The sequence below is a fragment of the Mustela putorius genome, unplaced genomic scaffold (assembly GCF_011764305.1).
Source record: "Mustela putorius furo isolate JIRA1106 unplaced genomic scaffold, ASM1176430v1.1 tig00001230_pilon_pilon_pilon, whole genome shotgun sequence".
In the NCBI taxonomy this organism is placed as follows: Eukaryota; Metazoa; Chordata; class Mammalia; order Carnivora; family Mustelidae; genus Mustela; species Mustela putorius.
Genome location: NW_025421647.1, coordinates 139,781 through 166,341, shown reverse-complemented (window position 1 = coordinate 166,341; position 26,561 = coordinate 139,781). Strand labels below are relative to the sequence as shown.

Here is a 26,561-nt window from a genome sequence, read left to right as displayed (position 1 = left end):
CTCTTCTTTTTTTTTCTAAAAAATACATATTTTGGGTTTAATCTGCAGCCTCGACCATTGTAGAGTGTGACAGATGTCTCCATACTAGCCAGTTGCTCAGGAAAACTATGCCACAACTCTCCTCAATGACATGTTCCCATTTCTAACTTTTTGGCAAATCAGTGTGCTCTTCATCTATAGAGAGGTGATTTGGGGATTAGTAAAGGAAACAGAATTTTTCTACAATGTAAAGACTATTTTTATTCTAGAACTTTAGGAAGCTGATTAGAAATAATTGTTGAGATTCCTTTTATCCCCTTCTAACTGTAGCATATAATATTGTGTGTTTTCTATAAAGTGTTGCAGAATTCTATCCAAAGATCTGTTTACTGTGCGGTTCTTTTATTTGGGTCCAGGATTGTCACTCAGTCGTGGGAGCAAAAAGGATTTTCAGAATTTATCGAGAGCTTCCCAGTGATTTGATATCTTTAGCTGTTCTTCGCCACAATCTAGGTTAACACTATTTTGTCTAATTTATACCATTTACTAAATATCTAGTTTTAATGTTATTTTACACCCAAGTGGTCAAAGTGCCAATCCTGTTTTATGATGTGGAAGAACAGGGAATATTCTTTAAAATAGTGTGTTTCTCCTCATCTGTAACATAGGGGTTGAAATAGACGAGGTTGAAGTTGTCTCTGCATGTTGCAGTGAAAAGGTGTGCACCCTCTTGAATTTCAGAGCCCAGGACAAGGCAGCCATGCAGCTGAGTGAGTTGGAAGAGGAAATGGATCAGAGGATTCAGGCAGCAGAACACAAGACGTGTAAAGATGTGAGTCTGTGGGATTGGCCCTTTCTTCCCACGATTCCTGATGGATCACCTTTTACAGACCGGGCACCGGGCAGGGTTTTCCATGAGGGCTATTTTTGGTAATGGTTTTGGAGGGAAAGCGAGGGGGGAGAGAGATAATAAGTAATCAAATAAAGTAGATAATTTCAGTAGCTACGAGTAAAGAGCAAGTGTGGTCAGCAACGATGGGGAGAAGCGGTCGGCGGGTCAGGGGCCTCTCTGTGGAGGTGCTGTGAGAGTGGAGGCCCGAGGAAGAAGGCAGCGCCCCCCTGGGGTAGAGAAGGGTGTTTCAGCTCTTATACCACAGTCTCCCCGACCATGCCCACTGCCAACTTTAAATCTAGATTGCAGGGAAATTAAAATTCTGTCTGAGAACTTCAGTGTTTTATAATAAAAAGTACTTTTATTCAGCACTGAGTAAACACTATAGTTGAAACTTGCTTACCTTCAATGATTTCCATAGAAGCAATGTTTGTCTTTTTTCCTTATAAACTACAGCTGGGTGATGCATGTTTACTGGAAATAGAAAATAGACTTACCTGTAAGGCTAATGTTGGGTTGAACATTTTCTTTTCATTTGCCCTGTTAACTCCAAGAGGCAGCAGGATGGAGTGAGAAGGGCCTGAGTATTGGCATCGGATTGGCATTAATGTGCTTCCGGGCTCTGCCTTTGACCAGGCAGGTGGCCCTGGGGAAATAACCGGACCTCTGACCTCGGTGGTGCCATTTTTAGAATGGGGTAATGCACCAGCCTGCTTCACAGAGGCCCAGCCTGATGGTGGACGTGAGTGCCTAGCACCGGGCCTGAGACGTGCTGACTGCATCCTGGCTGTGGCCAGCCTACTTTTTCCCGTGGCTCTTCGTACTTTGTGTCCTTCCAGATCCTTTGCTTGGTCTGCTGTACCCCATATATGACTTCAGGTCTCTTCGTTGTCTTATCTCTTACTGGCAAGTTGAGTAACTGTTGGGATGTCATGTTCAACAGAGTCAGTGGCTCAGAGTCCGTGGGCCAGCTTTAGGGCAGTGGAGATCCCATTCTTCTGATAGCACTCCATTTGTTGTAGTCTAGAAACAGGAAAATCATATATTCTTTCTGCCTTTTTTCCCTCTCCGTGCATTTTATCTGGGTGCTCATTCCCTCATCGAACACTTAGGCTTCTTCTTAACCAGCAGACTTGTGCTTGGTGTTGGAGCTTACCAGGGCCCCCACACCCTGTAACTTCTTGTTTGGCTCAGCTCAGCTCCCTGTGGTTCTGCACCGCACAGCTCTGGTCCGGCGTGATCATCACTCTTCCTTCACTCCATCCGCTTTCTTTGCCCCTCCTTTCCATTTTCCCAAATTCAGCCAAGCTTAGAGAAAGTCTCCCCGTCTCCTTGATGTTCCCTCGCAGTCCTCTGGTCATATCCACCTCTTCCTGACCTTGACTCCTTTTGCCCCTACAGTGTTAGTCCATTGCTCCACGTAAGTATTTTAGACTGTAATGGCTTTCTCGAAGTAGAATTGACACACAAGGAGCTGCATATTTACAGTACAGAACACGATAACACTGGGTGTGCCCATAGTTCAGGAATCCACCACCAACAGTCAAGATGATGGGTGTATCCGTCCACCATCTAAGTTTCCTCAGGCCCCTTTGTCATGCTTCCCTTCCTCCCTCCTCTGCCCTCCTTGCCAGGCAACCACTGTGTATCCTCTTCCATGAAATGTCTGTTAAAATCTTTTGTTCACTTTGAAAATTAGGTGGTTTTCTTATTATGCAGAGTTTTATTTGTTTTTAAATACAGTTTTCTTTTAGACTGATTTATTTATTAGAGAGAGAGAGAGCACAAGCAAGAGGGGCAGAGGTAGAGGGAGAGAGAATTTCAGGCCGAATCAACACAGAGCCCGACCCCAGGACCTCGAGATCTGATCTGACCCGAAACCAAGAGTCAGACACTTCACTGACTGCACCACCCAAGCGCACCTTATGGAGTTTTGAAAGCTCTTTATATATTCTGATTTTAAAATTCTTTCCCCACGGTGACTTGTCATTTCATTCTCCTAACAGTGTATTTTGAGGAGTAGAAATTTTTCATTTTGATGAGGTCTGATTTGTCAATTTTTCTTTAATCATGCTTTTGGCATCTAAGAAACTTTGCCTAACACAAGATCACAAAGATTATTCTGCTGTTTTCTTCTATAAGTTTTATTTGTTTTAGATTTTACATTTAGGATCCATTTTGCAAGATGTGGGTCAAAGTTCATATTTTTGTGGCAGGTGGATATCCAGTTGGTCCAGCACCATTTGTTGGAGATTCTTTGTTCTCCACTGAATTGCCTTTGTATTTGTCCCACGTTGGTTTACTGTATTTGTGTGGCTTTATTTCTGGGCTCTCTGGTGTGTTCCATTGGTTGCTTTATGCCAGTATGACATTGATTTGGTGACTATTGCTTTATAATAAGTCTTGAAATCAAGTAATATTAGTTCTTCAACTTTGTTCTTTTTCAAAAGTTGTCTTGGCTATTTTAGATCCTTTAATTTCCATAGCATCAGCTTGTCAATTTCTTAAAAACAAAAAAACAAAACCCAAACCTTCTGGGGTTGATTTGATTTCATTTCATTTATAGATCAATATGGGGAGAATTGGCATCTTAACAATAATGAGTAATTTGATCCATAAACTGGATGTATTCTCCCCTTATTTAGGTCTTCTTTAAATTTTCTTAGCAATGTTTTGTACTATAGAACATACGGATCTTATAAGTCTTTCCTCAGATTCATTCCTAAGTATTTGGTATTTTAATGCTACTCTAAACTATGTTGTTAAAAATTTCAATTTCTGGTTTCCCATTGTGAATATATAGAAATACACTTGATTTTTACATACAGGTCTTATACTCTATCATATTTGTTTATATTGCTCACTCTCAGTAGCCTTTTGGGTGGATTCCATCAGATTTTCTAGGTAAATGGTATATAATCTATGAATAAAGACAGCTTTATGTCTCTCTTTCTGACGTGAATGATCACTTCATTTTTCTCTCTTTATTGCACTGGTTAGAATAAGATAATCGAGAGCAGACATCCTTATCTACATTCTCTCTCTTAACAAGAAGTATGATGTTAGTGGCATATTGTTCATGGATGCCCTTTATTCAATTTTGAGCATGTTCCTGGTTGGCTAAGAGTTGTTCTAATTAGAAATGGAATGTTGGATTTCATCGAATGCTTTTTCCGTAGCTATAGAAATGATCATGGCTTTTCTCTTTTTTCAATCATCAATGTGGTAATTACATGGATTTTCAAGTATTAAAACACACTTGTAGTCTGGGGATAAACCCCACTTAGTTATGATGTATTTTCATTTTTATATCTTGGTTAATTCATTTTGCTAAATTTTGTTTATTATTTTTACATCCATATTCATTAAAGATATTAGCTTGTGGGTTTCTCTTAATGTGTTTGATTTTTGTCTCAGGCCAGTGCTGGTCTCACAGAATGAGTTGGGAAGGCTTCCCTCCCTTTCAGTTTCCTGGAAGTTTGTGATGAGTTGGTCTGAAGCACCACCATTTCTACCTAAGTTACTGTAACGACCCCCCATCCAATCTCTTGGTGTCTGCCCGTGACATGTTGGGAATGAGCTACATAGTGGTGATTTCCTTTATTAAGCTCTGAACCAAATATTTCCACACCATAAAAGTTGTTATGTTTAGCATCATGGTGCTGGTTTTAGCGAGAAGACTTGCCGAGATGCCAGGAAGGCTGTCCGAGGTAGATGCTCATTGGGAGGCTTCATGTCTTCGTCCGCCTGTGAAGGGGCAACACTTGCTTCCTCACCTGTAAAGCTCAATAAACTCAAGAGACTCGCTTAAAACAAGGTTACCAGGAGTGAAGATGTTGTTCTTCTCCAGATATCTCCTCCTAAGCATAGAAGATTTCATTTACATGGATTATTTAATTTATATGGCTTATTTAATTTACTTGGATAATTTAATATACTCCTCACATTAATCCAGTAAGGAAATGGAGGCTTCAAGTAATTTGTCTCAGCTAGACAGCCAAGTAAGTGGGATGTAAGACTGTGTAAACTCCGGTAGGTGTTGAGACATGGGGTCATGTCTCCCCTGCAGAGAGGCCTTACCTTACCTCCCAGCTCACTTCCTGTCACATCTCATTGTTAGCTTCTTCTTGTATTGCTTCCTGAGATCACCTTTGCTTCCTGTCTTCTCCCACCAGGATGCCTGTTGGTCTTCATTGCTTCTGCTCTGTCCCTCGGTGCTCAGGACTGTTGGCATATAGGAGGCTATCAGTGCATATCTGAACACTCAATTTCACTGGCTATTATAAAACTTTATTTGAGTTCTAAAAACACAGGGCGTAAAGTTCCATGCTTTGTGAAGAGGGAAGGGAAACTTAAAGATATCTGAGCTCCTGGGAGCTACAGCCCTTGACCTCCTCGTGTGCTCCTTAGCATTCTCTGATCCAGGCAGGATACATCTGAGAAGAGCCAGCCCATGCAGAAGCACTTAGCGTAGAAATTTGCAGGTGATGTGATTTGAATCCAAGTAAGGTGTGAGCTCTTGGAAGCAGGATACACCCACTGGATCTTCCTGGGCCCTGATGCCATGATAGGGTGCAGGCAAGCACTTGGGCCCTTGGCTCTTGCTGTATCTTTTAATAAACAATAGCAGTAATTAATTAAACTAGTTAATAGATGCTCCCTGGCCTCCTGTCACAACATGAGTGATAGTCTTATATGCGTCTTTCCAGGTGATGTGTGTGCATGTCGGCTTTCACTTGCACAGAAGAGCTGTACCTCGAGAGTCATTTGGTTTACTTCCGCCATCACTTCTTGCCCTCCCTGTGTAGGAGACTTAGGATCAGCCTTAGTTTGACATAATACATTTCTCACTTAATGGGGTTTTTGAAAAACCTATTTAAATCAGTAAAATCTTTTATTCTTTTTTTTTAAAGGAAAAACGTAAGGCTGAGGAAGCCCTCAGTGATCTCAGACGTCAGTATGAAACAGAAGTAGGGGATCTACAGGTGACAATAAAGAAACTTAAAAAGGTAGGTTTGTGGCAGTGAGGCTTCTAGGAATAGCCTCAGTATATCCGGGTGTTTCAGTTTTTAGCAACTGAAAACATTGGGAATCATATTAAAGCAGCAGTTGGAATCAGATTTCAGAGTCAAACGGGGCTTCCTGAAAGATGGTTTTTTAAAGGTCCCTGATTTTCTGTTTCAAGGGCAGCCTTTCTTCTGCACAGGTCTAATAAGTATTTCTGACCCCTTGGACAGTTGTCCATCAAACCCCAGTTTTCCTTCCTTGGGTACCCTCAGGACCCACATGTTCAGTGGACTCTGCTCAGGACAGGAGGGATCCTGTCTTTACTGGTCACATATTCTCATATCCTTGCCCCCAGCTAACTGCAATGGCCAGTATTCAGTGAATATTTATTAAATAAAGTAAATATTCTTGTTCTGTGCAGAAAGTTCCACATGTAGGGCACCCCTGATCAGCAGGAGGTAGGAGGGAACTTGCTGAAATGTGAGCAAAGTTGTGATTGGGTTTGGCCTTTGCTGTGTTTGGTCTCTAATGAGTAAGGTATTCTTCACCCTGTGATATGCTGGTAGCTACTTAACAACAGGCTCTGGAGAGGGTAGGGGGTCAGGTACAAATCTGTAATATTTGCTGATTTCCATGGTGTTAAGGCTGCCATCATTACAATTTTAAGCTGCCAAGTTGACATCACTGAGAGCAGAGTTTGGGAAGAGGTACGTCCCATTGGCTCTCCGCTGCCAGCCCAGGCTGTCTGCAGCTTGGTACTGGATCCACCGCTTGGGTGTGGGTTGTCTCTGCAGCGAGCGGAAATACCTTGGCTAAAGTGAAAACAGATACTAGAAAAAGAATCATTCCTGAAAGTGGCACTGTGGCACTTTGCTTCTCTGGTTCTTCATGTGATAACATTTAATGCTCTTTCCAGTGTTTATAGTCAATGAGATTAAGTGACAGTTAGCTGTATTTTATAGTCTATTGCAGTTCAAACCTCTGGGATTATTAAAAATTCTCCCCAATAACCTTCTTGGGAAATTATGATCAATGTCAACCTTTTCTCTAGTTGACAGAGGCCATTAGACAGACATGAGATGCTTGAATTGCACAATTTGAACAGACCAATGTCTTGTTGATGCCAGAGTCACAGATCTCCTCACCCTGGTCCTTAGTTATTTTCCTGTCTTCTGACATCTTTAGGCTAAAAGCAAGTTATGCAGAAAAGACACACAATTTCTTGCCATGATGAGGCATATGATGAGGACCACATAGGCCCTGAATAGTAAGAGTCAGAAGTGATGGGACCAGAGTCCTCATCGTGGCTCTGCCACTTTCTCCCAGTACACCTGGGACAATTGACTTCGTTATCTTATCATTTCGTTTCTCATTTGTAAAATGGGATTAATAATTGACTGTCCTGCATCAACATAATAGCTGAGACGTTACTGACTTTATAGTTTAATAAGCTCTTTTTCACAATTTTTAAATTTAATTCTCAAGCTTTCTCTGAGGAGAGGTGAATATGCTGCTTTCACCGCTGAGGACATGGAGTGCTTGAGTCACAGCGCCAGTAAGCCGTGGAGTGGTCTCGCTACGCATTTTGCGCTTTCTCACTTGTACCAGACTTCCCACCTGCTGGGGAGGCTTTTTTATAAGATGGGGATTTACGTGAGGGAATGTTAAAGGCTTAAACTATGGAAAAGATTACAAATTGATTATGAGTGCCGTTACCCTAAGCCATGAATTCTGAGGAACCTAGTTTTTTTTTTTTTTTTCCCTTAGGATTTTTATTTACGCATTTGACAGAGATCACAAGTAGGCAGAGAGGCAGGCAGAGAGAGAGGAAGGGAAGCAGTCTCCCCACTGAGCAGAGAGCCCGATGCGGGGCCCATCCCAGGACCCTGGGATCACGACTTGCGCTGAAGGCAGAGGCTTTAACCCACTGAGCAACCCAGGTGCCCCAGGAACCTAGTCCCCCCCCCCCCGCCATTTTTCTTCTCTGAAATTGGCATGCATCTGAAAAAATCAAGGGCTCTTCTCAGAGCTGGCCAGGGGAAAGAGTCGTCTTTTTTTTTTGAAAGAGTCGTCTTGTGTGAAAACTTTTAATAGAAGCATCTGGTAAGATGAAGAAAGTCCAGCATCAGATTACTTAGGCTTTGACTTAGTGTGATGAAATTTAGCATTCATTTTGGTCACTGCGTAACTACTCAGTTAATGGAAACCCATGGATCCCCACCGTTTCCAGGGACTGTCGGCTCTTTGTAGGAGAGGCATTTTAGTTGTCCATGTTAGAGATGCTCCTGAGCTGGTTTAATCTGGTGATACTGACAAGTCACCCAGAAAGCAAGCTCAGGTATATATCCATAGAGTCTGGGTGCATATGTCACTAGCTTCCTATCACACTTACATGTTACTGATTTCAGTTATTCTAATAAGCACTTACTGGAATCACTGTGAAAAAAAAGAAGTGAATCTGACGCTAATACTGCTGTTAAAAGTCTTGGACTCTGGTAGGAGAGGTAAGGCATTCGTAAATAATTATAATACAGGGTAGAAAGTGTTAAGTACAGATAAATTTCTAGGAGAATATAAAGGTCCAGACTCAGATGCAACGTAACTGAAAAGGTGAAGTTAGGTCGCTTAGTAGTTGAGTGGCTTCCCACAGTTGTTTCAAAGGAAATTCATTAAGCCAAAAGAAAAACAAACAAACAAAAACCCCTTTTTAAATGCTTAAATTATTGAAACCAAATTTTCAAATCCTCATGGATTATATGTAGCTTAATGATTTACAAAGTTGTATCATGTTGAAAATTGAAGACTTTTAGAATTCCTATAGCTATATATTCAAGGATACTAATAAACTTAACTGAATCTATCCAAAGTGAGTTTGTACATGAACAGCTTTCATTTGTTCTTTCAGCTAGAAGAACAATCAAAACACCTAAGTCAAAAAGAAGATGTAGCTGCCTTAAAAAAGCAAATTTATGATTTATCAATGGTAAGATTCATCTTTCATTCCCAGAAATACATTTCCTCTTCGATGACTAGACATGGTTGGGCTGTTTATCGGTGTTCCGGGGATAGAGAGAAATTAATACTGCAGTGAAAGAAAGCCTTTGATGTACCTTTGAACAAACATGTTATTCAGGCTGTTATCCTCAATGATTCCCCACCTGTGGTGAATGCTTTTATTTATTTCTTATTCACAGCAATGGTGGCATGGCCCTTGCACTTCACATAGTTAACCCTGCATTCCTGCAACTTCAGCTCTGCTCTGTGGGGTGAGGGGATAATTGCCCTTTTCTTCCTCCAGAGTTCCTCTTTCTGTCCCTTTCCCACCTTCCTGACCCTGCCTTTGGTCTTTCTGTTGCCAAATTGACAGCCTTTGTGTATGTTTTATCATCATCATTAAGTTGTCTTTATTTTGTTTTTAGGTGGACTCTCGAAAAGTTAAAAGCCACTAGTGAACATTTCCTTTGTTAGGACTCTAAATATTCTCATTGCCGAGCCCAGAAGTGAGCCAGCTTGCTGCCAGTGCATTTCTTTCTCTCCATTCATTATCCCCATACCACTTAGAAGAGAAGGCTCCTAGATTCATGGTCAAGTTGGAATGTGCCGTCGGTTTCAAATTTTGCCACATCTTAGTTAGCTCTGTATTTGGATCATGACTTTCTTGTAGAGTTGCTAATTTTTCTTGCATTTCCTGGTTGAGTTTTTGGTTTCTTGTAAAAAGAAACTCTGGCATCTTCAGGATTTCATTCACTGATGCCTTCCAACTTCTTATTTATTCTTCCTGATGCATGGAATTTGTTTTTTCTCCTGGGAAATGCTAATTTTGGAGTCTCCAAAATTTCAGTTCTTATTGGACTGATTGTTTTTTAAACTCACTACCCATACATCGTCCTGGAGTTTCTGAACATTTTAGGTAGCTGGTGTAGGATTCCTGTGCAGCTAGGTAAATACATCTGTTTACCTGGGGACCTCCCCTGAGAGGGTGTCTTCCTAGGAGCTGTGTGTGTGAAGCTGGCTTTTGGAATGGGGGACCGCTTATGACCGGAATTAGTGGGATATGGATAAGAGGACTTAGGACACTGTATAGGGGTCATTCAGTTCTTTTTCTTTTTAAAGATTTTATTTATTTGTTTGAAAGAGAGAGAAACAAGTGGGGGCAGAAGGAGAGGCAGAGAATCTGAAACAGACTCCAGCTGAGCACCGAACGTGAGGCAGGACTCTATCTCATGTCCCTGAAATCAGGACTTGAGCCCAAACCAAGAGTTGGATGCTTAACTGACTGTGCCATGCAGGCACCCACTTCAGTTCTTTTCAAAAAGACAATCCCTGTCTTACTGCCTTGGGAATTGACTCTGACTATCTGCTATTCTTTGCTAGTGTAAGAGAGGATGGCCTGGGGGCTGCGGGCTGTGTGCCTTAATACACAAATTTAATCTGTTTTTAAGCTCCATTTCCACCTGTGGGGGAGCAGGTGCTGCCTAGCTAATTGCCTCTTCCTTTGCTCTGTAGCACAACCTTCCCCAAGCCTCTTCCAGACCTACTGTGCTCCTTCTCTCTTCTCTTCTGTCAGCACATTTCCATCCAGTTTCCATCTTCCAGGAATGTATTTAATTCACTTGAGTGTTGGGGGGCCCCTCTTGCATTCTTATAACCTGTATTAGTTTATTTCATGTTATTTGGTATTTCGTGGGAATGGGGTCTTCAAAGGGAAAGAAGAGTGTTCAGTCCATCATTTTGTACTGGAAGCCTCCAGTGTTTTTTTTTTCTTCTTTTTTTTTAAGAAAAACATAGACTTTTTTTAAAAAAACAAACTATTTTTAAGTGCAAAAATCACAAATGTTAGGTGATGAGATTTATTGTAAAAATTAGCCAGTCTGCCCGGTGATAAATACTGTTAATTCCTCAGCGTATTTGTCAGTAGATTCATAGCTCTCATTGAGTAAAACAGATGTTTACATGTTTGATCTGAGTTAATTTGCCAGTAACATGTTAAAGTACATCACAATCCCATCTTGACTGAGTTTTTTGGCACCAAATGTCAAACGTTTAAGAAAAAGAACAATTTCAAAGATTTAGCTTTTTGAGACTTTACTACCTTATGATATTTTCAAATCACCTTGAATTGGTAACTAGTTCTTCGAACACCCAAGATTTGAAGGACTGTGGAGGTGTGGGGGTGGGGTGTGAGGTTCCATTACTCTTGACTCTCCCGGGTGGAAGATGCCCAAAATCTAATGCTTGTGCTGTTCCTTTCCTTCAGGAAAATCAGAAAGTTAAGAAAGATCTTTTAGATATTTTAGAAGCACAGAAAAACATAGCCTTTCTTCAGAGTGAATTAGATGCTTTGAAAAGTGATTATGCCGATCAGACTCTGAATTCAGAAAGATATGAAACTTGGCATTTTATTCTTTAGTTTGAGTGGGTTGTTTGTCTAGATGGCCATCCATGTGAATGAAGTCAGCTATGTAATCATAAAGGGTTATTTATTAACCTTACTGGTATGTTCTTTGCTTTCCAAAGATTTCACTTTCAGTGTCCTATTTCCTGGTAATTTTTTGTGCTAAAATTTATTTTTTAACAAAAAGATTAATTAGTATAATTATTGACTGCTTTGGAGAGTGCAGGGCTTAATAGATGTTTGAATTACTGGGAAGAGAAGAGTATACCTAACATGTCAGCGGTCAGTGCTAATTGAAGTGCACACACATAGAGGTACATATACACATGTACATATACATATACACATATACATACATATGTGTGTGTATATATATGCAAATTCCTATGTAAGTATCCATATATATCCATATACCCATATATGTCCAAATATATGGATACTTATGTGGGTATTTGCATTCACAGATTTGCATACTACTGCATATATGGAGATATATCGACCCCAAATACATACATGTGTGTGCATGTGTCTATATAAACTTGTACACTTGGGGAAAATGTCATGCTTTTTGTTTTATTTGCTTGTAAACTTTAATCACAATTAAGGTCCTGTAATGGTCAGCAGTGAAACATTTAAGTACTTATTGTATACAGGTTCCTGACTTATAGAAGGAGTAATGAGTGTGGAATATATGAAAAAAAGAAAAAGAAAAGATGTGGTCTCTGCTGTATGAGAAGTTCAGGTTCTTTGAGAAAGCCATGAAGCTGAAAGGTTATGGAGCTTTGTAGGAGCTGAGCAGTGTCAGAAACAATGCCAGCAGTGTTGCTGGTTGGGTCCATTGCCATGTGATGGTAGATAAAGTGTCCTTTTTATTCAGAAAAGGTGAAGAGATTTATTAGAGAGGAGACACTTGAGGTCAGCTTGGGAGGAGCTGGCCTGTGCTGATCGGGGTGGGGGAGGTCAGGGGCAATGTCAGTGAGGTTACGCAGGTGGCCCTGCCATCTGGCAGGCACTGTGCATAGGACCTTCCTAGCATTGTCTTGCAATCCATAGAATGTCCTATGAGATACAGACTTTTAGTCTCTCCATTTCAGAGACTCTTAAGAGTCTCAGAGTTGCTCTAAGTGAGCAGTAAGCAAGGCAGAGGCACGAACAGAGGGACAGGTAAGACTGGCTTGGGGCACAGTGCTCACACATCTGGATAGGAAAAGGTATTTCAAATGGAAGAGTAAAAGTTAAACACAATCTAAAAATTTAAAAGCCAGTTTAAGGCTATGATGCAAGGGCCCAGCATTTTTGGCTAAGGAGCTTGAATTCCTATCGTCAATTGGGAACCTTTTATTTTATTTTATTTTTTTAAAGATCTTATTTATTTATTTATTTGATAGTAAGAGAGAGAACACAAGCAGGGGGAGTGGAAGAGGGAGAAGCAGGCTTCCCCAGCAGAACCGGGAACCTGAGGTGGGGCTCGATTCTAGGATCCTGGGATCATGACCTGAGCCTAAGGCAGATGCTTAATGACTGAGCCACCTAGGCACCCCAGGAACCTTCTCGCTTTATCACCAAGAGAGTGAGTGGACAGGTTATTGTGGATGACAGTTCAGGGCCTGAGAGTCTTTGAAAGCTAGTGATGGGGTTTGTCTGCTTAGACATGAGGCTGGGGCCAAATGGGGGCTGGTGGTGAGTGACTGAAGTTCTCAAGGGGCCTTAGCAAGAGGAGGCCAGAGCTTTGTAATAAAGCAACAGGAATCACTGAGCATGGTTTTATGACAGATGGAGAGATGGAGAGAGCCTGGTCCTATGGACTTCTCTTTGGTTTACGGTGAGGAGGGGAGAGCCAGGCAGGGAAAGGAGAAGGAAACACAAGGAGGGAGAAAAACAGCTGGGCTGGGAATGTGTTAAAGCAGAGAAAGAGCAGGGGAGGGTCAAAGTAGAGAGAGCAGGCTGGGTTGAAGGGGCTGGTAATGAGTGCCTGGGGAGAGGGGGGTTAGCAGAAGGTGAAGGGTCGTGGTCCTGTGAGGAATGGAGCTGGCTTTGGGAGGGAGAACAAGACCTCGCACAGGAAGCAGAGGGGGATATGCAGGCGTGTGGGGCTGCTGACCACATGGAGGGACTGAACGATAGAAAACCATGGCCAAGGACACAGATCTTTGAGAAAGGTGAAGGGGGTTCTGGAGGATAGGTGTAAGGCAGGACTGCATACCTAATTCTGGTTCAAACATAAAATACGGTTTTACAGGCATCTGGAAATAATCTGAGAGTACACAGAAGATCTAAATACTCTTGAGAGGCAAATGGAAATACTCCAGTAAGTTCTCATATAAAACGCTCATTACATTTACATTTTCCTAATGTTTTGTGAATGAGACATGTGCCCCATGTCACACGAGTGGTCATATTCTCAAGACTGGGTTTGCAGGTCCAGGTGGGTTTCTTCTTGCTGTGGTGCATTCAGCACTTGGCCTTCGCCTGCTTTTAATCCTAAATAAACTATTCAAATCCAGGGACTAGAGTATAATTCTCTCTAAGTCCTCGCCAGTCAGGTGAGATTTGTTACACCTCTATAAAGACTCAGGGCTCAGACCTCAGCGGCTGTCTCTGCAGCTTAGCACACCGGGAGGCTGTCAGGAATCTCCTGTTTGCTCATGTCAGAGCACCGGACCCCTATGATCATTCTTGCCCAACATATTGTTCTTGGTGAGGCAGCTATTTTTCTTAGTTTTTTTTTTTTAACCCTACTGGAAATATTACACCTGCTTATCAACTTCACACCCAAGTTACCGTAATTCCAGCCTCTGAGGGCCTTCCCCACAAGAACCCCCCCTCCTCTACCCCAGCACTCTCTTCTACCCATGTAAATTCTGGTTTGTTTCCCCACATGAAGGAGGATCAGACTTGGCAAGTTTGTTTTCCCCATTTTGAATGATTGTGAGGTCTCACCTGTGGCAGATACAGAGTTGACATGTTACAGTGATCCTGCTCATTCATTTATTCATTCGTCCAGTAGACTTTATTCAACACCTTTTCCAGGTCAGGTATGCCAGGAACTGAGCATAGAATGGCAAGTGAAAAGAAAAGAAAAAAGTCTCTCTGTCTCTTTATGGGGCTCATCTAGGGGAAGAAGATGGATACTGATGGCTTATTATAGAAATAAACATTAAAATGCCAAAGAAGTGGGATGAGGGGAAGGGGTATGCCTACTGGGGGCATATAGTGTAGAGCTTCCTCCTAACCAGGAAGGCCCAGGAAGTGTTCTGGCGGATGCAGCAACCAAGCTGAGATCTGAAGATGGATCAGCTTTCAGTAGAGACAGAATGGCCACTCTCAGGCGAAGGCTCTGTTATTGTCCTCGGTTTTTAGCAGAGGTTGCCGCCGCTCTGACAGGCCAGATGACTCCCATCAATGATGTGGAAGGTACATGCCTGCACGGGATTTGAACCCAGAGTCAACATCAGAACATTTCATCGGTACCTGACAGTGCCCGGAGGGCAGCATCAGGCCACGGGGAAGACATGGGAGTAGCCGGGAGAAAGAAGTGTGACATAACACATTACATCTACGCCTGGCTGGGACACATGCACAGGGACAGAGAGCAGCACATGGGGCCACCCGGGTCCAGGCATTTAGGAAACCGAGAACTTCAAGAAACAATTGACACTGCGGAGCTACCTGAGGGAACAGCGGGTTCCAACAGCATAGCTAATTCCTGAAATGCCTTGAGACCTTTAAAAGAGAGGTAATCCATTAATTAAGTTGTAGTTCTAGTAGTGAATTATGATCTCAGTTTAGGAGGTTTGAAGAGGAGTGGTAGAAATTTGCAAGAGGAGGTAAGTAACTCAGTATTCTGAACTTTGCAGCCTTTGAAGAGGGTGGCTTTTACCCCAACTTCCCTTATCTTTTTGTTTGTTTATTTGCTGTGTAGAACAGCTAACCAGAAGTTACATGACAGTAATCATGGCCTTAGGAACCCCCTTGAAAACAGTTACAGCAAGTTCAACAGATCTTTGGTAAGTAGTAGAATTTTATAATACATTCTTTTCTTTCTTATAGTAGAGTGTTTTGATGAAGATCATGTATTTTCTTATAGGGGGAACTTAGGAAATTGCAGAACTATTCCATTTAAAATAGAAGAGGCAACATTTTCCCAAATTAAAGAATATGCTATCCTTCTGCTGAGATAAATGCCTAGATGTTCACCAACTATCTGTTAGCTGTTCAAGGAAACCAGAGAAAGATCTATAAGGTGGGACCTAGGTCCTGGAAGAGTTTATAGTGTGGTAGGGAGTTCAGATGTGCACAGATAGCAATGATAGAAGAAAAAAATGGGAAATCTTATCGAAGTAAGAAGAAAATACTTCCCATTTCAGAGGAAGGAGAAGGTGCTTCTGGCTGAGGAGTATGGTTAGATACACTGAGTATTCTTTAGGTCGTGAGATGATCAGAGTGGGGGCCTTGGATTTAAAACCCCGCTACAGAAACAAGCTAAGCCCATCTTGGAATTTTGAGGAAATTTTCCTGACTGCATTTGTCAGAAATCCTCTTCTCCCACTTCTGGGGGTCAGGTTCAAGTTTAGGGTTCCTTTGCCTTAGCTTTAGGCTTTAGACTTTAGCTCAGTCACTGAGCCAAATTATGGTTTGAGAAGAGATAAACCTAAAGACGTTGGTATTCGGAGTCCTAGACAATGCAGGCAACCAGGATGCCCTTTATGGCTCATGCAGTGGGATTTGGATCTAAGACACAATGCAAAGAGAGTACTACAGGAGTTATCTTGGTGTTTGTGCTCACATTTACTCATGTAGGGTACCAAACTTTTAATGACATTGGAAGTTAATTAGTGTGTTATTTATATGTGTATATGTATTATGTGTTTATGGAATAACAAAATGTTGCTTATATATTTTATGTATTTCAGCACATAAGTAATATATCACGAGGGAATACAATTTCTAGGAGCAGTCCCGAATTTAATGGTCATTCTCCTCATCCTCTGAGCTTTGACAGGTATGGTAACACCTACTTACTTTTCATTTGATTTCTGGATCAGAGTAATAAGGAAAGTAAATTTCCTTAGAGGGGAGTTAAAATAGTAGAATCTACTTTGGGCACTAATTTCTATTTTCTGCTATCTTATTTAAAATTTCTGAAACCTATAAAGATGGAAAGTAGAAATGTCTCAGAGAGGGCAAAGTGATTTCCTTAAGACATTGTTATGACATGATTTTACGTATGCTTCCCCTGACCTCGTTCTCTCGTTACATCCTGTTCCTGAGAAGTGAACTCTGAAAACTTTTAGAGGGAAACAAGCAGAACTATAGTGTTGGATGTTGCCATATTCGTGGGATAGGATGTTGAGACTCTTGGCATGATCTGCAAATGTTTAATAGCTCAGCATAATATTATGTAAGCTGTGTTCGAGGAAACTTTCAAAACAAATAGAAACATGACTAGCAGACGTTTGTGAGCTGTTGTATTGAAAGAGTCAGAGAGATTTAACAGAAGTGAGAATTTAGCTCTATTTTGAATCCAATGAAGCGCTATATTGGTCCTATGTAACCTGAGATCTGGCGACAAGGACTGAAAGATTACATGTGTGTACTTGTGTGTATAAATACATATGTCCATTGTTATTAGTTAAGTTAAATTTGGGGGGTATCAAACCTTGAAAGTAGAAGTTATGGCAAAGGCTATGGGCTTCTAGCTCTCCATTTCCAATGCAACTTTCCAATTTATATTCATTCCCTTTGCATTTGAGATCTTCTGTTCTAAAGAATAAAAATGTATTGAGAGTTAAGACGGCAGAGCAGTAGGGGCACCCTGTGCTTGCCTTGTCCCTCAAACACAACTAGATAAAATATCAGATCTTCCAAGAATATACTCAAGAATAGATCTGAATACTGAGAGAACAAAATGCAGAACTAGAGTGAGAAAACATTGTAATAGGTAGGAGGTGCAGAGGCATGGTTCTGCAGATCCTTCCATAGAAACCTGGCAGGCCAGTGGAGAGTGGCATGATCTATTCAACATGCTGGGAAAAATATGCAGCCAAGAATACTTTATCCAGCAAGGCTAGCATTCAAAGTAGAAGGAGAGATATAAAAAGCTTCCCAGACAAACAAAAACCAAAGGAGTTCCTGACCACAAAATCAGCCCTGCAAGAAATACTAAAGGGGACCGTCTCTGTGGGACAGAAAGACCAAAAGCAACAAAGACGAGAAAGAAACAGAGAATCTCCAGAAGCAGTGACTTTATAGGAACACAATGGCACTAAATTCTTATCTACCAATAATAACTCTGAATGTAAATGAGTGAAATGCTCCAGTCAAAAGATATAGGGTATCAAAAGATAAAAAAAAACAAGACCCATGTATATGCTCCTAACAAGGACCACATTTTAGACTTAAAGTCCCCTCCAGAGTGAAAATGAGGGGATGGAGAACCATCTGTCATGCTAATGGACATCAAAAGAAAGCTGGAGTAGCCATACTTATATCAGATATGATAAATATTAAACCAAAGACTATAACAAGAGATGAAGAAGGGCACTCTATCATAATTAAGGGATCTATCCAACAAGAAGATCCAACAATTGTAAATATTTATGCCCCCAACTTGGGAGCACCCAAATATATGAATCAATTAATAACAAAGATAATGAAACTCAATGATAATAATACAGTAACAGTAGGGGATGCTAAAACAATCCTCATGCAGCAATGGGCAGATCATCTAAGCAGAAAATCAACATGGAACAGGTGGTTTTGAATGACACACTGGACCAGATGGACCTAACAGATATACTCAGAACAATTAATCATAAAGCAGGATAATATATATTCTTTTCAAGTGCCAATGGAACATTCTCCAGAATAGATCACATACTGGGTCACAAATCAGGCCTCAACAAGTACAGAAGGATTGAGATCATACCATTCATATTTTCAGACCACCATGCTATATCAACTTGAAGTCAACCACAAGAAAAAAACCTGGAAAGATCAGGAATATCAGGGAATTAAAGAAGAAATTTAAAAATGCATGGAAGCAACTGAAATTGAAAACATGGTAGTCTAAAATCCTTTAAGATAAAGCAAAAGCAGTCATAAGAGGGAAGTAAATAGCAATACAGACCTACTTCAAGAAGCAAGAAAAGTTCCAAATGCACAATCCAATCTTACTTTTAAAGGAGCTAGAAAAGGAACAATAAATAAAGCCTAAAGCCAGAAGAAAAGGGGAAATAATAAAGATTAGAGCAGAAATAAACAATATGAAACAAACAAAAAACAATAGATCAATGAAACTAATAGCAAGTTCTTTGAAAGAATTAATAAAATTGATAAACTCTTATCCAGACTTATCAAAAAAAAGGAGAAAGGTTAAATTAAATCATGAAAGAAAGAGGAGAGATCACAACTAATACCACAGAAATAGAAATAATTATAAGACAATATTGTGTATTATATATTATATGCCAACAAATTGGGCAATCTCGAAGAAATGGATAAATTCCTAGAAAACATACAAACTACCAAAACTGAAACAGGAAGAAATAGAAAAAATTGAACAGACCCATAACCAGGAAAGAAATTGAACCAGTCATTAAAAACCTCCCAACAAAGAAAAGCCCAGGGCCAGATGGCTTCCCAGGGAAAGGGTTTGCCAGACGTTTAAAGAAGAGTTAATACCTATTCTTCTCAATGTTCCATAAAATAGAAATTGAAGAAAAACTTGAAACTAATTCTACAAGACCAGTATTACATTTATCCCAAAACTAGACAAGGACCCCCCCCCAAAGAGAAGAATTACAGGCCAATCAATATCCCTGATGAACGCAGATGTAAAAATTCTCAACAAGATACTAGCAAATTGAATACAACAGTACAGTAAAACAGTTTTCCACCATAATCAAGTGGGATTTATTCCTGGGCTGCAGAGGTGGTTCAATATTCACAAATCAACCAGTTGATAAAATAAAGGATAAGAATTATGGAATCCCCTCAATAGAAGCCAAAAAAGCATTTGATAAGATACAGCATACATTCTTGATGACAACCCTCAACAAAGTAGGCATAGATGGAACATACCTCAACATCATAAAGGTCATATATGAAAGACCCACAGCTGATATCATCTTCAAAGGGGAAAAACTGAGAACTTTCCCTCTATGGTCAGGTATAAGACAGGGATGCCTGCTCTCACAGTTGTTATTTAACATTGTACTGGAAGTCCTGGCCTTAGTAGTCCGACAACAAAAACAAAAGGCACCCAAATCAACAAGTAAGAAGTAAACTTTCACATTCACAGTTGACATGATACTTTAACCAAAAAAATTACTAGAACCAGTAACATGAATTCAGCAAAGTCACAGGATATAAAATCAATGTACAGAAATCTGTTTCATTTCTATACACCAATAATGAAGCAGCAGAAAAAGAAGTCAAGGGATAGATCCCATTTACAATTGTACCAAAACCGTAAGATACCTATGAATAAACCTAACCAAAGAGGTAAAAGATCTGTCCTCTGAACACTATAGAACACTTATGAAATATACTGAGGAAAGCACAAAGAAACGGAAAAACATTCCATGCTCATGGATTGGAAGAACAAATATTGTTAAAATGTCTATGCTACCCAAAGCAATCTACACATTCAGTTCAATCCCTATCAAAATACCACCAGCATTTTTCACAGAACTAGAACAAACAACCCTAAAATTTGTATGCAAAGAGAAAACACCTCAAAGAGTCAAAAGTCTTGAAAAAGAAAAGCAAAGGGGTGCCTGGCTGGCTCAATTAGTTAATTGTTTGCCTCAGCTCAGGTCACTGATCCCAGGATCCTGGGATTGAGGCCTGGGTTGGGTTTCCTGCTCAGTAGAGAGTCCACATGACCCCCTCCCTCTGCCCCTCCCCCACTATGCTCACATGATCTTTCCCACTTGTGCACTCTCTCTCAAATTAATAAAATCTTAAAAAAAAAATAAAAGAAGAAGGAAAAAAACAAAAAAAAGCTGAAGGCATCGCAATTCTGGACTTCAAGCTCTATTACAAAGTTGTCATCATCAAGACAGTATGGTGCTGGCACAAAAGCAGACCCATAGATCAATGGAAAAAATAGAAAATCCAGAAACAGACCCACAACTATGTGGAATCTAATCTCTTGACAAAGCAAGAAAGAATGTCCAATGGATAAAAGTCTCTTCAACCAATGATGTTGGGAAAACTGAACAGCCACATGCGGAAGAATAAAACTGGACCATTTCCTGACACCACACATAAAAATAGACTCAAAATGGATGAAAGACCTGAATGTGCAATAGGACCATCAAAATCCTAGAGGAGAACACAGGCAGAAACCTTTTAAACCTTAGCCATAGCACCTTCTAACTAGACACAGCTTCGGAGGCAAGAGAAACAAAAGCAAAATGAACTATTGGGACTTTATCAAGATAAAAAGCTTCTATACAGCAAAGGAAACAGTCAGTACAACTAAAAGGCAACTGACATAATGGGAGAAGATATTTGCAAATGACATATCTGATAAGGGATTCGTATCCAAAATCTATAAGGAACTTAATCAAAGTCAACACCCAAAAATAAATAATCCAGTTTAGAAATGGGCAGAAGTCATGAAAAGACATTTTTCCAAAGAAGACATACCAAATGGCTAACAGACACATGAAAAGTTGCTCAAGATCATTTATTATCAAGGAATTACAAATCAAAACCATGATGAGATACCACCTCACACCTGTCAGAATGGCTGAAACTAACAACACAGGAAACAAATGTTGGTGAGGATGTGGAGAAAGGGGAACCGTCTTACACTGTTGCTGGGAATGCAAACTGGTATAGCCACTGTGGAAAACAGTATGGAGGCTCTTCAAAAAGTCACAACAGAATTACCCAGTGACCCAGCAATTACATTACTATGTATTTACCCAAAGGATACAAAAATACTGATTTGAACGGGTACATGCTCCCCAATGTTTATAGCAGCATTATCAATAATAGCCAAATTATAGAAAGAGCTCAAATGTCTGTCAACTGATGAATGGAAAAAGAAGAGGTGGTATATATATATATACAATGAATTATTGGCCATCAGAAGGAATGGAATCTTGTCATTTGCTGCAATGGTGATGGAACTAGCGTGTATTGTGCTAAGCAAAATAGCTCAGAAAGACAAATACCATATGATTTCACTCATATGTGGAATTTAAGAAACAAAACAGAAGAATATAGGGGAAGAAAAACAGTCAAAAGAGAGAGGAAAAGCAAATCATAAAAGACTGTTAACTACAGAGAGCAAACTGAGGGTTGTTGGAGGGAAAACAGTGGGGGATGAGTTAAATGGATGATGGGTGTTAAGGAAGGCACTTGCTGTAAATAGCACTGGGTATTACATGTAAGTCATGAATCATTAAATTCTACTGAAACCAATTTACCATATATGTTAACTAACTACAATTTAAGTAAAAACTAGAAATCAAGAACAACAACAACAAAATAATGTTCTTAACTATCCTGGCAATAGCAAAATGGTCAGGAAGGTTTATTACCAGGGCTTATTGGTGATCACTTTTAGGAAAATGCTATACAGGTATGAGATGTTTTTATTGTCACTGATTTGTGAAATAACAAATGTTGATGGTTTGTAGACATGTAGGCAGCTCAGTTGCTCTGTTATTAAGAAAAATACATTACTTTTAAAAACTGTGTGGATGCAGTGTGATTTTTCTGGACTGATATTTAAGACCAATTCTAAGCACATAGGGGAAAAGATACATTACTGAAAATTATTTCAGAAATTTTACCATGGTTCATTTTGGGAAAGGTTACACACCATGAATAAGGCTCTTGGTACTGGATTAAGAACTCCTCAAGAGTAGGTTCTAAGGGACAAAGTCATCACACCCAGTGGCTCAGAGGGACAGAAGTAGAGCACTCTTGTTCTCATCCCCGTGAATAATAACCAGTGGGCTACCAGGGTCTGGACTGATGTCCTCTTTGGAAGGTCATTGTTTTAATATCAGAAGTTTAGTATCAGAAGTTTTTGATGCTAATATAAAAACTTAAAAGCATATTTTAAATTTAATTTTATTGCTTTTGTGACTTTACTGGATTTTAACTTGTATACTTGTTTTAGTTTTGTGTTTTTCTAAGATTTGTAACAAAAAAATAGCTTGTTCTATATTTGTACTGTTGGGTCCATTATCAAAGGAATGAGACTGAGACAAAGTGAAAGTTATGCAAAGCCTTATTCTACGCTAAGCATTAGAAGTTAGACTGACTGGCCAGGGGCAGACTGACCGGCCAGGGCCACCTCTGAAGAGAGCAACTACCCCTTGGTCTTACAGGCTAGTTTTATAGGGCACAACTGCAGACATCTACATATGTGGCTTTGGCTGACTGGATGTATCCTACCTGTGTGTTTTAGTAACAGTTACCCGGAACCAGTACTAGTAACTGCTGAGGCATTTATTAAACAACAAAATGGCTACCTAGGCAACATGGAGTCACTATGGCTAAGTAGGCCCAGGCAGGCCCTAGGGGTTTAACAGGTTTTAATGTGGAATCAGCCCCAACAGTATATACTTACTTATGAAAATATTTTTTGGGAAGGTAAGAATAGTTTAATTTTTTAAAAGGTATATATATGTTGACTTTGAGAAAATCTGATGTGTACCTGTATTTTAAATTAGGAGTCTAGATATTCATGGAAGTGATTTCTCAATTCTGTATTTCACTTCTTCCCTTCTTATCAAAAATCTGAATGTTTTTAAAAAACAGTTGTGATTAATAATGATATGGAGCTGAAGTAGTTTGTACTATGTTATAGTGAGAATGGTTTTCTTAGGTTCCTTATAGTGTGGCTAAAAGTTTTAGAACGATAATTTCATAAATGATGAAACAACAAAAAAATGTATGTATGCACACAGACACACAGAGCTAGCTTGTAAACAATATGGTCTGAATATGTGCCCCCAGGATAAAGACTTTGTAATTAAGTAACATATTTAGGGAGTGTTTGGTGGTTCATACTTTTTAAGTTAATTTTAAGCATTGGCTAATGGTACTGAAATAGTTTTTTTAAAGATTTATTTATTTATTTTGGGGAGAGAGCACATGAGCAGGAGGGGAAGAGGGAGAGGGAGAGAGAGCTTCAAGCAGACTCAGAGCTGAGCACGGAGCCCAACATGGGAATCCATCTCACAACACTGAGATCATGACATGAGCCAAAACCAAAGAGGCCAACACTTAGCCGACTGCGCTACCCAGGCACCCCGGCACCAAAATATTTTTGACTTCTCAGACTTATGTCACTTATACTTATTTATATTGAGATCACCCTCTGTTTTCTGAACATATTCGTCTCTTTCTCTTTTTATCTCTGTGGACTATGTACTCTGCCATTTCCTCACTCTGATGAGACAGTGTTTGCCAAGGGACCCAAGATGTTGCTCCAGTGTAATGGAGGCTAAACAGGCTGTGGCCCTTGTTTTTCTTCTTTTCTTTTCTTTTTTCTTTCCTCTTATCTCCTCTCCCCTTCCCTCCTTCCTTCTTTCCTTCCTTCCTTCCTTCCTTCCTTCCTTCCTTCCTTCCTTCCTTCCTTCTTGTTCTTGTTGTTCCTCCTCCCCCCTTTCTTCTCCTCTTCCTCCTCCTTCTTCTTTAGGACTTACGATGCGGGGGGAGGTGCAGAGAGAGAGAGAGAGAATCTCAAGCAACCTCCACCCTGAGAACAGAGCCCGATGTGGGGCTCAATCTCAATGCCCATGAGATCATGACCTGAGCCAAAATCAAGAGTCTGACACTTAACTGACTGAGCCATGCCCGCACCCCACTATTTCAGTATAAACAGGTTTTTGGGAAAATCAAATGGAAAAGCAAAAGTAAATAGGGAAATAATACGGTTTCTTTTGATTCTTTTGTTGGATGTTAATTTCTCCCTCACTTATAAGATGTTAGAGAGTTTCACAAATGAAAACATCCATAGAAGCCAGAGGTTCCTGCCTTTATCCGGGAGACCTCCCTGTCAAACGTAGAAGCTTCTTACTAGCCTATGTATCAACACCTAGTTGCAGAAAACTCCCTGTGTCATATTCTTTCTAATTTCCTGTCATTTTTATCATGTTGATTATAAATATGACTCCCGGGATGGCTGGGTGGCTCAATGGGTTAAAGCCTCTACCTTCAGCTCAGGTCATGAACCCAGGGTCCTGGGACTGAGCCCCGCATTGGGCTCTCTACTCAGCAGGGAGTCTGCTTCCCTTCCTCGTTCTCTGCCTGCCTCTCAGCCTACTTGTTATCTCTCTGTCTGTCAAATAAATAAATAAAATCTTTAAAAAAAAAGAAATACGACTTCTAGAAAAGTTTCTCATTTGGCCCTTATTTTGTCTTGTGCAACCTAAGAGAATGTATTCTTTATCTTCATATGTCAGCTTCTCTGAGGATTTGAAGAGGGACACCAATAAGACTGAAGTTGAGCTCATGGCACAGTTTCTTGTGTCTGAAGGTTTTGAGTCTCATGGTCATCATGGTTATGTTTCCCATCTAGGTTGTCAGCATCCCTTTTAAAAAGTAGAGCTGTTATCCGGAAATGGACGAGCTATTTGGAGTATGGTCTGACCACATTAGAGTAAAAGGGTTCACATGTCCTGCATACATTTTTCTTAACTTGCATTTATGCTCTGAACACTGCAATTCCTTTCTTGTTAGGAAATACAGAATGTGATTTTTTAAAAATGGCTTCATTTTTATTAAATATGAGACTTGAGTGTCTTTATCTTAATTGGTTGTTGCGTAGAATGAGCTGGTGTTGCTCTGAACATTTTGTTTCCCCTGATGCATAGTCATGGAGTACATTGTGATTCTTGGCAAAATGGAGAGTTGTTAGTCTTCTTGAGTCCATTGCTGTGTAGTCCTGAGCTTTGTGAACTCTCGGGTAGAGCTATCTTCTTTATCACCAGGTCATCCCACTCCTCCTACGTGGATAAGGACTGTGACTTGTTGGCCCTCTGTGACCCTATGCAGACGATGAATTGTGAGGTGGACAGCCTTCCTGAGAGCTGCTTTGACAGCGGCTTGTCTACCCTGAGAGATTCCAACGAATATGACTCGGAGGTGGAATACAGGCACCAGAGGGCACCTCAGAGGTCACGCGACATGCAGGAAGGTCACACGACATGCAGGAGAGCTTTGGGGGTGATGCTTCAGACATAGACATAAGCCCCAGAAATCACTGTCTCCTGGGCCTTCGATGGAAATCTATCATTTCCATCTGTTACCAACAGGTAACAGATACCTGTTTGACTTGTATCTGTCATGGGAATACGACTTAAAGGTTATAAATATGAAACATAGTCAGTAGAATGTATTTTTCTTCATCAGGGTAGGGAGAAATTTTCACAGATTGCCATTTAGGGCTCCTCTGTTCCATAACAGAACTGACTATAGATTCATCTGCGTATTTTTCTTCTCTTTAATCCATAATATATATGTGTAATGAGAGACTTTGTTTTTTAATGGCTGACTAAAAAAAATAATAATAAAAACCAGGTTCCTGATATAAGGGATGAAGAGACGTTTGGTGCCGAAGGTGTGGCTGCCATCTTAGACTGGAAACCCCAGGGGTCCACTAGTGAGGGCAGCATCGTCAGTTCTTTAAGAAAGCCCATCTCAGCTCTGTCACCACAGGTAGGTAGTTTCTGGGATATTTTATTCACGAACACTGTGAATTTTTGGTACCTTATAACTTATTAGGAAGACAACTGGCCCAACCTTTGTCACCCATTGTGGCTTTGTCCCCCTAGACAGACATGGTGGATGGCGACCATAAATCTTCCAGCTCACAGAAGGTTTACAAGATTGTGCTTGCTGGGGATGCTGCAGTGGGAAAGTCTAGTTTCCTCATGAGGCTCTGCAAGAATGAATTTCGAGGAAATACAAGTGCCACCCTGGGTAGGGTTCCTTCTCCAGGTGGTAATGGGGAAATGACCTTCTTTTAGCTTGATTTTATTTTCCATAGAAAATATATACACAGATCTCTCTGTATACATATATAATATATAGGAATGTGTGTGTGTGTGTGTGTGTGTGTGTGTGTGTGTGTGTGTCTTATCTACAGAACGGTCTTCTGTTTTGGTGAAGGCCCAACTTTAGGAAAAGAAGGCTGACAAAGGACAGAGGTATCCACTTAGCCAGTCAGAGCAGCCAGACCAAGCTTAGAGCCAGAGATGACGGATTCATTTATTCAGCAGACATTTCCTGAGCTCTCCTAGGAGCATGATA

General features: G+C 40.4%; 1 pseudogene; it reads left to right on the top strand.

Moving 5' to 3' along the window:
- The first annotated feature begins 616 nt into the window (after window positions 1-616).
- Window positions 617-26,355, top strand: LOC123394061 (annotated as a pseudogene).
- The last annotated feature ends 206 nt before the right edge of the window (window positions 26,356-26,561 follow it).